Source organism: Heterocephalus glaber, unplaced genomic scaffold (assembly GCF_053883595.1).
Source record: "Heterocephalus glaber isolate CG9 unplaced genomic scaffold, H.glaber_assembly_v1.0 deba00001463, whole genome shotgun sequence".
Taxonomy (NCBI): domain Eukaryota; kingdom Metazoa; phylum Chordata; class Mammalia; order Rodentia; family Bathyergidae; genus Heterocephalus; species Heterocephalus glaber.
The window spans coordinates 9,475,254-9,489,940 of record NW_028258310.1 but is presented as its reverse complement, the minus strand read 5'-3'; the positions used below and the strand labels follow the sequence as shown (position 1 = coordinate 9,489,940).

General features: G+C 41.8%; 1 pseudogene; it reads right to left on the bottom strand.

Annotated features, from left to right (window-relative positions):
- Positions 1–314: 314 nt before the first annotated feature.
- On the bottom strand, positions 315–2,460 carry LOC101699597 (tyrosyl-DNA phosphodiesterase 1-like; annotated as a pseudogene).
- Between the last annotated feature and the right edge of the window lie 12,227 nt (positions 2,461–14,687).

Sequence of the window (14,687 nt, the reverse complement as noted above, 5' to 3'; positions counted from 1 at the left end):
ATCCAGCCTTTCTGGGACCATAGGATGGTATTTGAATGGATATCCAGGATCTGAGACATGCTCCATTCTCATTGTTGGTAGAGCCACTCTCTGCCCCAGTGTTCCTATTTTCCCAGGGAGGGAGGAGAGGGGAAGCTAATCAACCAGGCAGTTTTACTAATGATGAGATCAATATCCCTCATGGTGGCAAACTGGCTCTTTGACCTCAGGCACTGTGTCCCCCAAACCCTCTGACCTCTTAGCTGTACTCTCCTAACTGATCTGTTCTTCAGGGGGTCTCTCATGTGGCAGGGAAGTCTTTCTTGAAGCTGGATGAATAAGCAGTTTCAGTGTGCTCTACAGATTGCTTTGCCCAGAGTGTGTCAAGATTTGGGAAGGGTCACGAGCATCAATGTGTCCTGATTCTTTTCTTTTTTTTTTAAAGGCACAAGTAAGACTTTAAGGAAAGTGAACATTGGGTACAAACAAGAACATTCAGGGTCTGAGGCTCAGCAACATCTTACGCTCCAATTTCACAGGGCTTTATCTCAGGAGGGCACCCACATATTCCCGTGTCTATCTAGTGCTTTGACATAAGGAATGTTCCAAATCCATGGCCGGTCTTTACTTCCATATAGTTCTGGAGGCAGATTGTATGGCACAGGGAAGGGGGATGCAAGCTCCTGGCTGCCAGAGGAGAATTTCTGCTTCACCTTGAAGCTGGCCAGGCCAAATGCTGAAGGGAGGAAAAGGACCCCGAACTCATAGGAGCGGATCATCAGCTGGGTGCAGTTCTTCTCCAGCACTCCACGCAGCCTTGGACAGATTTGCACTTGTACAAGGAATCAGGCGATTCTGCTAAAGTTTGGAGAAAGCCTCATGTAAGTCTTGATGTGTGGCATGGCATTGCTATGGCTGGACGTCTTGGCTGACCACTTGTGAAAGTAGGAATGTAGCCAATTCTGTTTCTCAGCTGTCTAGATGCTATAGGGAAGAGAGCCCCTGGCTGGATATCCTTCTAAGCTGGTGTGCACATTTTCCACAGAAGGGTAGATCAAATGAAGAGGAATAGAGCTTTTCCCTGGGGTTTTGTTTTCTACTCCCAGTGTCAGCAGGTTCTCCTTAAACTCTGAACATAACCATTTTTTTTTTGTTTTGTTTTGGTGCTGGGGATTGAACTCCGGTCCTTGAGCTTGTGCAGAAAGCAGTGAAACCACTGAGCTAAATCCCCAGCCCTGAACATAACCATTTTGATTCATCAGCCCTCAGTGAGCCAGTGCTTGAGAATTGACCCACTAGGGGCCAGCATTTGGCTTTAGGTATAGATGTGCCATGTTCTTTCAGAAGCTTTCTAAGCCTAAAATGTCCCCAGTTATCTTTTTGACTCCACTGAAAATGTCCAGGGGTTGAGCCAATAAGGTAAACATTTGTTTCAGAGAGATCATGCTCCCAGATGGTATCTATTCATTCCTGCAGAGGAGGAGCATTATAAGCCATCAAGTAACTGATGAGATAAGCTTTAAAATGTGTTTTTGATTCTCCAGATCCTTGAGTTCCATGGTCAATTCAAGGGTACAAGGGGCTCAACCATATTCTTTGGGTTTTCTGGTGCCAGTCTTCACTGATGATGTTGGAGGTGTGGATGATGACCCGTAGGCCTTCTTCACACAGTAGTTTCATCATTTTAGTGTGGTATGTTCCAAATGCAATATCCAACTTTGCCTGGCACAGGGAAATGTTGGCATAAGGCTTTGCTTGGGCATTCAAATGGGCCCTAGCTTCTTGTTTATCGCATTGTACAAGCAGGATTGGTTTCTTTCTGAATTCTGGTGGATACTGTTTTACAAGCCAGTCCACATCAAAGCAGTAGTTAAACTGAGCTCAGGAAACAAGTGTGGCAAATAGAGGAGGTAAAATATCTTTGATATGGAGGGCTTTGGAGTTATATTACAGCTTAATTCCTGAGACTCTAGTGAGGTAGAACTGGAAGGGGTTCCCTTTATCCAACAAGTCCCAAATGTCCTAGCCTTCCCCTGACATCTCATACTCGTCTTCCTCCTCTTTGAGCCTGTGGCTGACAGGGGGGCCATGATTTCCAGTTCTTTGAGCAGCACCATCTTTGGGAGAGGGGATATCGTTTTCCTCTTTGACCACCACGTGCTCAGCCTGAGTTTGCTGCATTTCCGGTTCGCGCTCAACATCACTGCTGGAGAGACCCCAGCTGAGGTCTTCCTGGGAACTACTTCTCTGATTATTGACAGGTGAAACCGAATCTGCTTTGCTGAATTTCACTGGTGAGATCTGCCTCCTGTGTGGAGCCTTCTGAGCCTCGGAGCAGGTGTAGCTCCGCTCTTTCGCTGCTCCCTGCCCAGCACAGGGGATGGAAGAGTTAGAGGGCTTGTCTGGTTTGGGCTTTTCATCCTCACTCTCCTCACAACTGGATACTGTCCACCTCCCATAATTGCCTTCCTGAGACATTGTACTTTGGCTTTGGAGAACCGGATGTGGTCACCAGGTCAGAATTTTACTTCTTTCTCAGGATCAGGTTCCCAGCAGGCTAGAGAGGTTTTATAATTGAAGTACACAGTTTGCCAGGTGTAGATCCCAGGAGTTTTTCCTTCACTGCTGTCACATTTTTTAGTTAAGTGTGCTGAGAGTGAGCGCGTTACAGTAGGTAGTGATTGAGTCCGGTCCTCAAATCAGGGCAGTCCGATGTTTCCTAAAGGCAGGTGTCTGCAATTGCATTTTACAAAGATGCCCTTACTTTGGAATAATCTCTGAAGGGAGTCACGTGTGAGGCATGGCAAGGAACCAGCAGACTAAAAGATGGAGTGAAAAGCACTTCAGGGAGAAAGAACTCAACCAGCCAAGGACAGATGGTGGGACACAGCTGAGGGAGTTAATAATCGTGTCCCAAGTCTTAAACTTTACTCTCAGCCCAATATGCCCAGGTGCTGGACTGGCTATTAATTCAATTGATACTGTGATTACTCTTTGATCATCAGTTCTTTGCAGAATTTCTCCAGTAGACCTTTGATGGTCAGAAGAGTGAGCTTTAGACTCCTAAGGATCAAACTTCAGGATTATTAGGGTCCTTTCTTTGGGTTTACCCAGGTTATCAGAAAATAAAATGCATTTCCTAGGCAATTTTTGATCTTTTAGCTCCATTTTCTCTATGTAATTCATATTACATTTATCAGAATACCATTTTGAAAAAAACTGATTTATCAGGGGAAGAACATATCTACCAAATACTTTTATATACTCATTATTATACTAGCCATTGTGTTCATATTACATAGTTTATTACCCAGAAAAGCATGAGAATATTAATATACCAATTTTACAAACAACAAAAATTAGTCACAGAGAGGGGAAATCACAAAAAATTATTCAGGGCTACTCAAAATCAAGCCTATTTGTTTGGTATCTGTTAAGTGCCTTGTATGGAGTCTTATGTGCTTTACAGACAGTATTTTATTTAATATTCATCATAATTTTACTTGAGAGATATTATTATAGTCTCTGAAAACATTAACAAGCTACCAAAGAATGCTATTTAAGGGAGATAAAAATAGAATTTGAATCCACATCTTTCTATCAAACAGTAATTTCTAACATTTCATGTTGCTTTCATTTTATAAGGACTCCTTTTTTTTCAAATAGACTTTTCATGTGTCAGGAGGACAATATCATTGTCTCAGACCTGCACAGAATTGATGGTAGCAGTTAAAGTTCAGTTTCTCTGTCTGCTTTCCCAGTAACTTCTCTCTCATTTCTGGGAATGGTGATAGAAAATTTAAAATATTTATAGATCCACAACATATTTTTGTTTGGAAAAGCTTACTGAGATTGAAATCTCCTTAAAGGGAAAGAATGTATCTCCTTCTCTCAGCTTTTGTTTAGTGAAAAGATCTATGATTGTCTGTGTGCTGTTATTCAGAGCAAATACTACCTCTCAGGTTCCAGGCACATGGTCCTGGCTTGGTACTTCTTGGTCTCTGGTCTCATTTGCTGGCTCATTTGCTACTTATCTTCCTCTAGTAAAAGACTAGGTCATTGGCTAAGAGGAAAAAATTTTAAGTAAGCAAATGTTTATATAAAATTTGTTACACATGTTTAATAAACCTCAAATTATTAGGTGCATAAGTTTTGCTCTTGGTTTCTTGTTTTTGTAGTTTATCAGACTACAACAAATTTGGAGGAGCTAAAATGGGCAGTAGCAACATTTCCATTTGAAGAATAATTTTAGAAAAGCTTATGAGTATATAAAAAGGTGAATTTGAGGGACAGGATACTCTTTATATTTACTTACTATGAGGCAATAAATTTGAAGGTGCACCAAGTTAGCATCTATTGAGAAGAGCAAATATACTAGAGAGATTGAGGGATTTGGGTTATCCTTAAATGTAAAAGTGGGAAGCCTCAGAATCAATTTGAGATCCCAAGGAATGTCTGGGGAAGCCAAGGTGTGGTATAAGAAACATGATTTTAATGACAATAGGCCCACATCAAAGTGAGAACTAAATTTGGCTTCTGGAAAGTAAAAATGGAGATGACGGAGGCATAGGTGCCTTGGAAATCTTTATTTGCTTATTTGTTACATTCTTTCACTAGCCAGTTGCCAATGGGACAAATACTAAAGTAAAATACCCTAGATAACAAATTATAGTGTGATAATATAAATTCTCAAATTTTCCTGGAATCAATGGTTATTTCTTTTTAGACTTACAAAGTTGGTTCATTGAACAGCCTGAACTTGGTGTGTCTTGAGGATAGGGGTAAGTAGCTTTATTTTTCTCTCACTTCTGTGTTGATATATATTCTTTCTAATCTTACATTTCTTTTTACAATATCTTGGGCAAATTCACAGCATTTGATTGTTTTCAGTGTTTGAAAAATCTAGTATATGCCAATTTAAGCCTTGTGAAAACTGTAAGCTTATCCTATGTGATATTTTCCATGGCCCAAGGTTTCTGCATTAGAGACTGGGGTACTGTCATAGCTCTGAAATACCTCTTTCTTCTTCTTCTTGGTCTGGCTTCATTGTATGTAGAAGCCAGGGCAGAAGGATGGAGTCAAAGGGGCCCAAAATCTTTTCACCCAACTGGTGTTACTGTTGTTTCTTTTTTTTTTTGAGTTGGTTGGGCCTCATTTGCTAGCTCCTTATGGTGTGTGTGCTGCAAAGGTTTAGAAACAACTGGTCTGAAAAGCAGTGTGTGCATTATAATCTCTGGAAAAATACAATTATATTATTATTTGATAACTTATTTATTTTAATTTTGTTGACATAGAGAATAATAAAATATACAGATCTCTTTGCTGTAAATTTCATTTGGTTAAGTGATTCTCACAAGATGTATTAGTGGGTTTTTGTCAAACCCCTATCTGTTGCCAACTTACATTTAGAGCTGAAGAATGAGTATAGTTCTAGTATGAAGGTTGGCTGACATTTTGATTTATGTTAACAAGACAGAAGTGAAGCAATGGAGATGTATTTTGGAACTTTACTCATTCATCAGTCACATGAATGAATTCTTTCCTGAACTGGATAAAATGCTTTTAAAGACTAGAAAGATTATTTTATCAATTTTTAGTGCTAGTCATAAGAAATATATAATTTGTAAACATGTAACATTTAATCTGGATTGCTAACATTTTTTTTTTTTTGCAGTACTGGGGATTGAACTCAGGACCTTGGGCTTGTGAGGCAGGCACAGTGCCACAGAGCTAAATCCCCAGCCCTGCATTGCTAACATTTATTATCTCATATTTAGACCAGAGGTTGACACATTTTTTTCTGTAAGGGTCAGGTAGTAAGTATTTTGTGCTTTATGTGCTCTGTTACAAATATTCAGTTCTGTCATTGTAGCAAGAATAGATATAGGCAGTATGTAAATGAATGGGCATGGATGCATTCCAATAAATCTTTATTTCTTAATATTATGTGGCTATAATTCCAGCTACTTGGAAGGTTGAGGTAAGAGGATTGCAAGTTAGAGATAAGGATGGACAACTTAAGGAGGACTTGTCTCAAAAAATGAGAGGAGTGGGTAGGGATGTAGATCACTGTGAAGGGCCTGGGTTCAATCCCCAGTACCACCACAATAACAAAACGAAACAAAAAAACAAAACACAAGACAAAAACAACAACAGAAATCAGTTATTCAACATATAGTTGCTGGTTGACTACTCGTATGGATATTCAATAAAATGAAACAGGAAGACATGATTTGTAGCATATACCAATATCTATAAATACTCACCACCATGGCTACTTTCAAACTGCCAGTGTGAGGTCATTGAACCCAGAACTTTTCTAATAGTTTACCCTTACATATTTCTACTGAACAGGTGGAATAGATGCAAATAACCTTAGAAAATATATAACAATAAAATGCAGTAAAATAAATTAATAAGTGAGGATGACTCAATCATTTATTACTATTGCCATTAACACAAGTTTGTGGAACTTAAGTTTTAATTATGCCTATTTCTGACGCCTGGTTGGAAAATTTAGCAGTCAGCTCTCATGAACTAGTATAGTCTGGCTCCAGCATGCATTGGTAGCAGATATCCAAAAGTTGACATCTCACCAAGAGCATGGGTAGAATTTTTCTGGGGAAACAAAATGGAACCTCCTCATGGCCCAATTCCTTGACATGGGAGAGGTTGTTTTGGACGACTCCTATGGTCAGTGATGAGTCTTGTTTTTCATGCCTTGTGGGTTCACTGTGGCCCTGCATGATAGATTTCTAGAAGAATAGCTAAAGCCCAACTATCTCTTTAGGTCTCTTTGCACCATGCTGAACCAAATTATGGGAGGACAGGCTGTTCCATACCTGTCTGCTCTCATAGTCTTGTGCTTTTCCTAATTCATTTCCCATAACCAATAAAAACAGAGCAAGCCATTGTGGTGGCAAACATTTAACACTAGGTGAGTGGATGATAGTCATCTTGGTAGGTACTCCCAGAACTTTTTTGGAACTCACTCATTTGGATGGCTTGTTTGCTTTTACCAAATGGGTAGAGGAAGGGAAAACCTATAGTATTGTGCTTTTAGGCCAAGATATTGGATTGTCTACATATTATTTAACCCAAATTTTGATCTGCATGTAAAGGCTAGAGGTTATGTGGAGTGATGGTAGAGCAGGTGGTTCTCCTATGTCCTAATAAGTCCCCTAACAATGATGTATTTGGGGTGTGTTTAGTAGTGGCTAGTGTCCTGGTTGGGGCCCTTAGCTGAAATTCTGAGATAATAATGTGGATGAGTGAATTTGGACAATGGAGATGCACCACACTGTGGCAAATTCATGCCCATTTATTATAGCTGATGGCTAAGGGGGCCTAGCATCCTAGTAAGGTTCCTTAGCAATAGGAAGCAGTTGATTTCTCCTTTTGAATCATGCTTTTATTTGGGGAGCAGTCAGGGGAGAGCAAGTGAAATATTACAGAAGCACAATCATGCCAGGTTAGTGTGTGTGTGGGGGGGTACAAGGAAGTTTCACACACACTAGGTGAGCTACAAAACATCCTGAAACTGTAGTGAGTTTACCGCCAAGCAGGATGTGGGGGTTTTGGGTGCTTTGTTCATGTGCAAGCACTTTGTTCCAGCACAGGTACAAAATGGCATAGAGGCACAAGATGGAGTCAGGTTGGCTATCACATTCCCAACTCCTCTAAGCATGATGTCAAAGTGTTGACTCAATGAAAGCCTCTCAATTGGGCAGGGGGTTATACAAGGGATTGTAGTAGGATCTCATATACATCAGCTTAACAGAGGCTACATGCTGTTTCACAAAGTTGATTATACAGTTAAGAATACAGGGGCCAATCCAGAACCCACAAAAAAGCCGGATGAGGGGACCAGCCAATCCAGTGATAAGGGTAGTTACCCAAGGGCTCCAATTGAACAGGTTATGATACCATGAGTTTTTACTTTATTTCTTCTTCTGGCATCTATCTAGATTTTCCTTGACCTTTTGAAGGGTATCATGGATTACACTAGACTTGTTAGCCTAGAAACAACATGCCTCCCCTAAGCAGCACATAATTGTCCTTGTGACAAGAGTACTAGATCAAGACCCTTTCAATTCTGGAGGACAATCTCAGCTAGTGACTCTACTTGGGAGTGCAGAGTCTCAACAGCATATTGCAGGCTTCCTAGGTCAGTGTCTACCTGTTCTGCCAAAGCTGAGAGTCCAAGTTCTCCTCTAGCCAATGAGGCAGTTTCAAGTGCTCCTGAGCCAGCTACCCCCAAGCCCCCCAAAATTGGAATGACTATAGGGGCTGCTTGCTTCTGTCTGTATGGTAGTCCTGGGGGGTGCTATGAAATCCCATCCCTGTGGTCCTACTTACACATAAACTTGAGGAAGAACTTGCACTAAGATGCACAAGACTTCAGGTCTAGTATCTCCCTCAGGAATTCTGGCACACCTAGTGAGTCCTGAGGTACAAGCTAGCCAAGTGCCATTGGGGGGAAAATAACCCTTCAAGGTCTCCAGAGTCATGCTAAGGCAGTAGTTGAGGCTTTGATTGAGCCCAAGACTCCCACACCCACATAATAAGGAGGCTTTGCTTTTAGAGAGAGCCAACAGTCCTGAGCCAGGTCTGGTTGAGTCAGGTTTAACATAGTATGGATGGCTCCCAACATGGAGAAAAGGGAGGGAGGCAGTACATGTGCAGGGTCTGCTCTATTGGTAGCTAAGAGTGAACACTTTGAAGGAGGTACAACAGGGTGAGGCTCAAGTAAAGGGTCCTTCATCTTCATTAAGGGTCCTATTGGCTGTCTTGGTGCTTGGCTTAGCACCCGGTTTGAAAGGTAATGATTTCCCCTGGGTCAGGAATTAGTCCTCAAGGGAGCCAGAAGTGGAAAGCCCAGTTCCATCCTGTGGCCCATTTAGAGTCCTGGGGCCTTTGAATCAGAATCGTGACTCAACACCCATGTTTCCAAACTATGATATCATTAGTAATGTTTGCTCCCCCACTATAGGAGGCAATCTTTACACAGCCCTAGTTAGGGCAGCAGAAGTCATTTGGGGACCTACAACCCTGCTGTCTAAATGGATTGATTCCTGGACATGTATAAAAATCACAGCTTCCCAGGTTTCTGAGCTGATAGTAGTAGCTTCCCCAATCTCTTCTAACTAATTTACAGAGATCGACCTCAGGCAACCTGAGAGGTTTCTGGGGGTTGATGGTACCCAAAGTGATGTTACCTAGAATTTCTCCCAAGCTAAAGGAGGTGAGGAGAAAGGAGTGCAACTCTCCTTGTTGCATATCCCCAGAGCTCAGCCTTGTCAGCCCAAAGATAATAAGGGCAAGTGTCATAATCATGATTGGATTAGCCTCAGCTTTAAAGGATCAGGTCCTGGCTCAGCAGTCCAATGTTTTGCCTGCTTGACATGAGAATGGTGAATCAATGTCAAGATTCTGTCAACCTTGAGAGCTGAGGGCATCATGAGGATGACTGTGTAGGGTCCCTTCCAGGCTAGAGTCAGTCTTTCACTCCAAAAGGCCTTGATGAAGACAGTATCCCTAGGCTGGAACAGGTGGCATGGTTTAGAGCTGGGCAGGGGCTGAGTAGCTTGTACCTGGAGTGAACAGTTTTCTGTACCTGTTGGAGATACTGGAGATACTTTAACAGGGACTGGTTAGAAAATTCTTCTAGTACCTCACTTTTAACCTTGGGGACCAGGGGAGGGGGTCTTCCAAACAATTTCATAAGGAGTAAAACCTGCTTTATAAGGGGAGCATCTAACTCTAAGTACAGCCAAAGGCAGCAAGCTGACACACCCTACACCAGTCTGCAACATCCATTTAGTCAGAGTAGATTTTAGGGTCTGATTCATCTGCTCCACTTGCCCTGAGCTTTGAGGTCAGTAGGCACAGTGGAGTTTCCAATTTGTACCCAGTGCCCTACTGACTGAGTTATAGAAGCTACAAAGGTGGGGCCATTGTCAGATCTAATGGACACTGGTAGTCTGAGTCTGGGAATTAATTCATGAAGAAGTTTCTTTGCCACCACAGTGGTAGTCTCCCACTGAGTAGCATAGACCTCTGTCCATCCTGAGAAAGTATCTATGAAAACCAGGAGGTAGTGGTAGCCACCTGCTGGTGGTTTGATCTCTGTGAAATCCACTTCCCAGTGTTCTCCAGGATTCCCACCCCAGAATCTGACCCCAAGGGGTGCAGATGGGCCTTGGCTGGGATTTACTTGTACACAGGTTGGGGACCTAAGAGAGGCCTGGAAGGCCAGCTCTTGCAGCTTTGTAAAGTAGTGTTTTGGAGGGCTGGGGATTTAGCTCAGTGGTTCCGGCGCCTGCCTCACAATTGCAAGGTCCTGAGTTTGATCCCCAGTACCAAAAAAAAAGCAGTATCTTGGAGCTACAAGCTCAGCCATCTTCCAGCCACCCAGGTGTGTGACCGAATGTAGCTGCTGGATGAGCTGTCATCCCAGTGCCTGGGGAAGGCAGATCTGACCATCTGGACATTTCCACCAGCCTTGGGGATCTTACTTTGCTTGCAGCTGGCTTGCTTCTTTAGCTTCCTCTTCATTGTAAGTAGGCTAGTTGGGAGCAGAGTGGAAGGAGGACTCATGGTAGGCAGGATGACTAAGGGTTCAGCTGGCCTCAGGGCTGTCTCTCTGGCAGCATGGTCGGCAAGTTGATTTCCCTTAGCCTCGGGTGTATTGTCCTTTTGGTAACCCTGAACATGAATGATGGAAACCTTCTTGGGAAGCCATAACATCTCTAGGAGAGACAATGTCTCCTCTTTTTTTCTTGACAGTCTTTCCTGCAGCTGTCAGGAGCCCTCTCTCCTTGTAGATGCTCATGTGGACATGTAGAGTAGCAAGGCATACTTACTGTCAGTGTACACATTTATCTTCTTTTCCTTTCCCCATCTCAAGGCCTGGGCCAAGGTAATCAGTTCTGCCTCAAGGGAGAGGCTGGGCCCAAATGACTTGATCAACTGTAGTTACTGCAGCCCCCACCCTCCACACCCCACTTACCACCATTCTGCTTCCATTTGTGAAGAGGGTGGCATCTGCCTCAGCAAGGGGGTGTCTGCTAAGTCTCATCAGCCCCCCTGGGTCTGGTCCAGAATCTCCTCAAAGTCATGAATTGGGATGTCTGGATCATCATCTGGCACCAGTGTAGCTGGATTGAAAACCTGTCCTGCTGAGAAGACTATGGGAGGCTGGTCAAGCAAGAGGCTTTGATACTGAGTGAGGTGGGCATTTGACATCCATTTGTTAGTATCCCCGCTGCGCAGAGCCTCTACTGAATGAGGGGCAGTTAGGACTAGGTCCTGTCCAAAGGTCAGTTTATCAGCCTCCTTGACCAATAAAGCTGTGGCAGCTACTGCCCAAAGACATGAAGGCCATCCTGAGATCACAGGATCTAATCTTTTAGAGAGATAGGCCACAGGGTGCTTCCAGGGTCCCAAGGACTGCATTAGAACTCCCTTAGCAATCCCTCTTGCCTCATGGAGGAATAGATAAAAAGGCTTAGTAACATCAGATAGTGCCAGAGCTGGAGCTGATACCAAAGCTCTTTTCAGATTCTGGAAGGCTTCATCTTCATCTGTTCCCCAGTCTAGGGGTTGATTTTCTCCCATGGCAGAATGGAGAGGCCTCACTATCACAGCAAACCCAGGTATCCATAGGTGACGGTATCCATAGGTGACACTATCCAGCTGCATCTAGGAATTCTCATACCTGTTTTTTTGTAGTTGGTATGTATATATGGAGGATGGCCCTTTTCCTGGCCTGGGACAAGGCTCTTCTTCCTTCTGAGATTTCATACCCCAGGTAAAATACTTCAGTGGCACAGAGTTGTGCCTTCTTGACTGGTACGTGGTAGCCCAACTCCTCTAATAACTGAAGAAGCTCTCGTGTTCCCTGCAGGCATTCTGAATAGCTAGTAGCAGCTAATAATAAATCATCCATATATTGAAGCAGGGTGAGGTTAGGGTGGTGGATTGAAAACTCACTAAGTCCTTCTGGAGAGCCTCACCAAAGAGGGTGGGTGCCTTTTTTTCCCTTAAATTCTTTTATTGATACCTTTAGGTATACAATACATTTACATTTATCATTGGGTGCTTGTATCTGTACATGATGTATCTTGGTTCTTATTTTTGCCCCATTACCTGTGCACCCTTCACCCCTCCACCCTTCCCTATTTACATAGACTTTGTTTCCATTTTTTTTTCTTTTCTCATAATTTTTCCTTTCCATTCTTTACTTTCCCCATCTCCTCCCACCACCCCTACCCAGTTGAACCTTTTCCTATTTCAAAGTATCCATTATTAGTTATTAATCCTTTTAATCCTTATTTACACTCTCAGTTTCTCACACTAGAGAAACTATTCAGTATTTACACATGTGTCTTATTTATTTCACTTAAGAGTATGGCCTCAATATGCATCCATTTAGCTATAAATGACTCTAGTTTCTCATTCTTTATGGCTGAGTAGTACTCCATTTTATGAGAAAACCCACATCTTCTTTATCCAGTTTCCAGTTGTTGGGCACTTGGGCTGTTTCCAAGCTTTAGCTATAACAAACTGTGCCACTATAAACATGGGTGCACATATATCTCTGTGGTATGATTCTTTTAATTCTTTTCAGAAAATACCCAGCAGGGGAATAGCTATCTAGCCCTAGTTCTTTGAGGTATCTCCACACTGCTTTCCATAGTGTTTGCACCAGTCTACACTCCCACCAACAATGGAGAAGGGTTCCCTTCTCTTCACACCCCTGCCAGCATTTGTTATTGGTTTTCTTGATAGCAGCCACTCTTTCTGGGGTGAGATGGAATCTCAGTGTTGTTTTCATCTGCATCTCTCAAATGACCAGTGATATTGAACATTTTTTCATATGTTTATTTGCTGCTTTTACTTCTTTGTCTGAGAAATGTCTGTTCATTTCAGATGCCCATTTTTGAATTGGGTCTTTGAATTTGAGGGGTCTGATTTTTTTCAGGTCTTTATATATTCCAGATAGTAGCCCTTTGTCTGAGTTATAGCTGCTAAAATTTTTTCCCACATTGTAGGTTGTCTGTTAGCTCTGTTGGTGGTTTCTCTTGCAGTGCAGAAGCTTTTTAATAAGATGAAATCCCAATTGTTGATTCTTTCTGCTAGTTCCCATACTACTGAGGTTTTGTTTATAAAGTCTTTTCCTATGCCAATATCTTCAAGAGTTCTACCTAACTTATCTTCCAGCAAGGTTAGTGTTTCTGTTTTAATATTAGACCTTTAATCCACTTCGATCTTAGTTTAGTGCATAGTGATAGATATGGGTCTACTTTTAATCTCTGGCAGATTGAAATCCAGTTTTTCTAACACCATTTATTAAATAGGCTATCTTTCCTCCAATGAGGGTAGTTGGCTCCTTTGTCAAAGATGAGGTGGCTGAGCATGTTTGGAGTTGTTTCTGCATCTTGTAATCTATTCCACTGATCCTAGGGTCTGTTTCTTTGCCAGTACCATGCTGTTTTTATCACAGTGCCTTTGTAATATAGTTTCAAGTTGGGGATTGTGATACCCCCTGCCATGTCTCTGTTGCCTAGAATTGCTTTTGATATTCTAGGTCTCTTCTGCTTCCAAATGAATTTTTGGATTGTTTTCTTTAGCTCTGTGAAGCATATTTTTGTAATATCAACCCACATTGCATTAAATCTATATAGTAGTTTTGGAAGTTTGGCCATTTTCACTATATTGGATCTTCCTATGCAGGAACAAGGGATGTCTTTCCATTTTCTTATATCTTCCTCAATCTCCTTTTTCAGGGTGCTATAGTTTTCAGTGTAGAGGTCTTTTGTTTCCTTTGTTAGGTTGATTCCTAGATATTTCATTTTTTTGGATGCTATTGTAAAAGGAATTGTTTCCCTAATTTCTCTCTCAGTGAGTCTGCTCTTTGTGTATAAGAAGGCTATTGTTTTTTGAGTGTTGACCTTATATCCAGCTACTCTACTGAATCTTTCAATTAAGTCTAGAAGTCTTTTGGTAGAATTTTTTGGGTCTCCTATGTACAGTATCATATCATCAGCAAATAATGATAGTTTAACTTCTTCCTTTCCTATCTTTATTCCTTTTATTTCTTTCTCTTTTCTAATTGCTGTGGCTAATGTTTCCTGAACTGTCTTGAAAAGGAGTGGTGATAGTGGGCATCTTTGTCTTGTTCCTGATTTTAGCTTGAAAGTTTTTAGTTTTTGACCATTTAGTATGAAGCTGGCTGTTGGTCTTTCATAGATAGCCTTAATCAGGCTGTGATAAAGACCTTCTATTCCAATTTTCTCTAGGTTTTTTTTTTTTTTTATCATGAATGGGTGCTGAATTTTGTCAGATGCCTTTTCTGTATCTATTGTGTTTTTTTATTTTTGGTACAAGGGATGGAACTTGGGTCCTTGTGCTTGTGTGGCAAGTGACGGAACCACTGAGCTAAATCCCCAGACCCCTGTATCTATTGTGAGGATGACATAGTTTTTGTCCTTGACTCTGTTAATATAGTGTATTACATTTATTGATTTATGTGTGTTGAACCATCCTTGCATCCCTGGGATAAATCCAACTTGGTCAGGGTGTATGATCTTCTTGATGACACTCTGTATTCTGTTTGCCAGTATCTTGTGGAGGATTTTTGCATCTATGTTCATTAGGGAGATTTGTCTGTAGTTCTCTTTTTGGATTGTGTCTTTCCCTGGTTT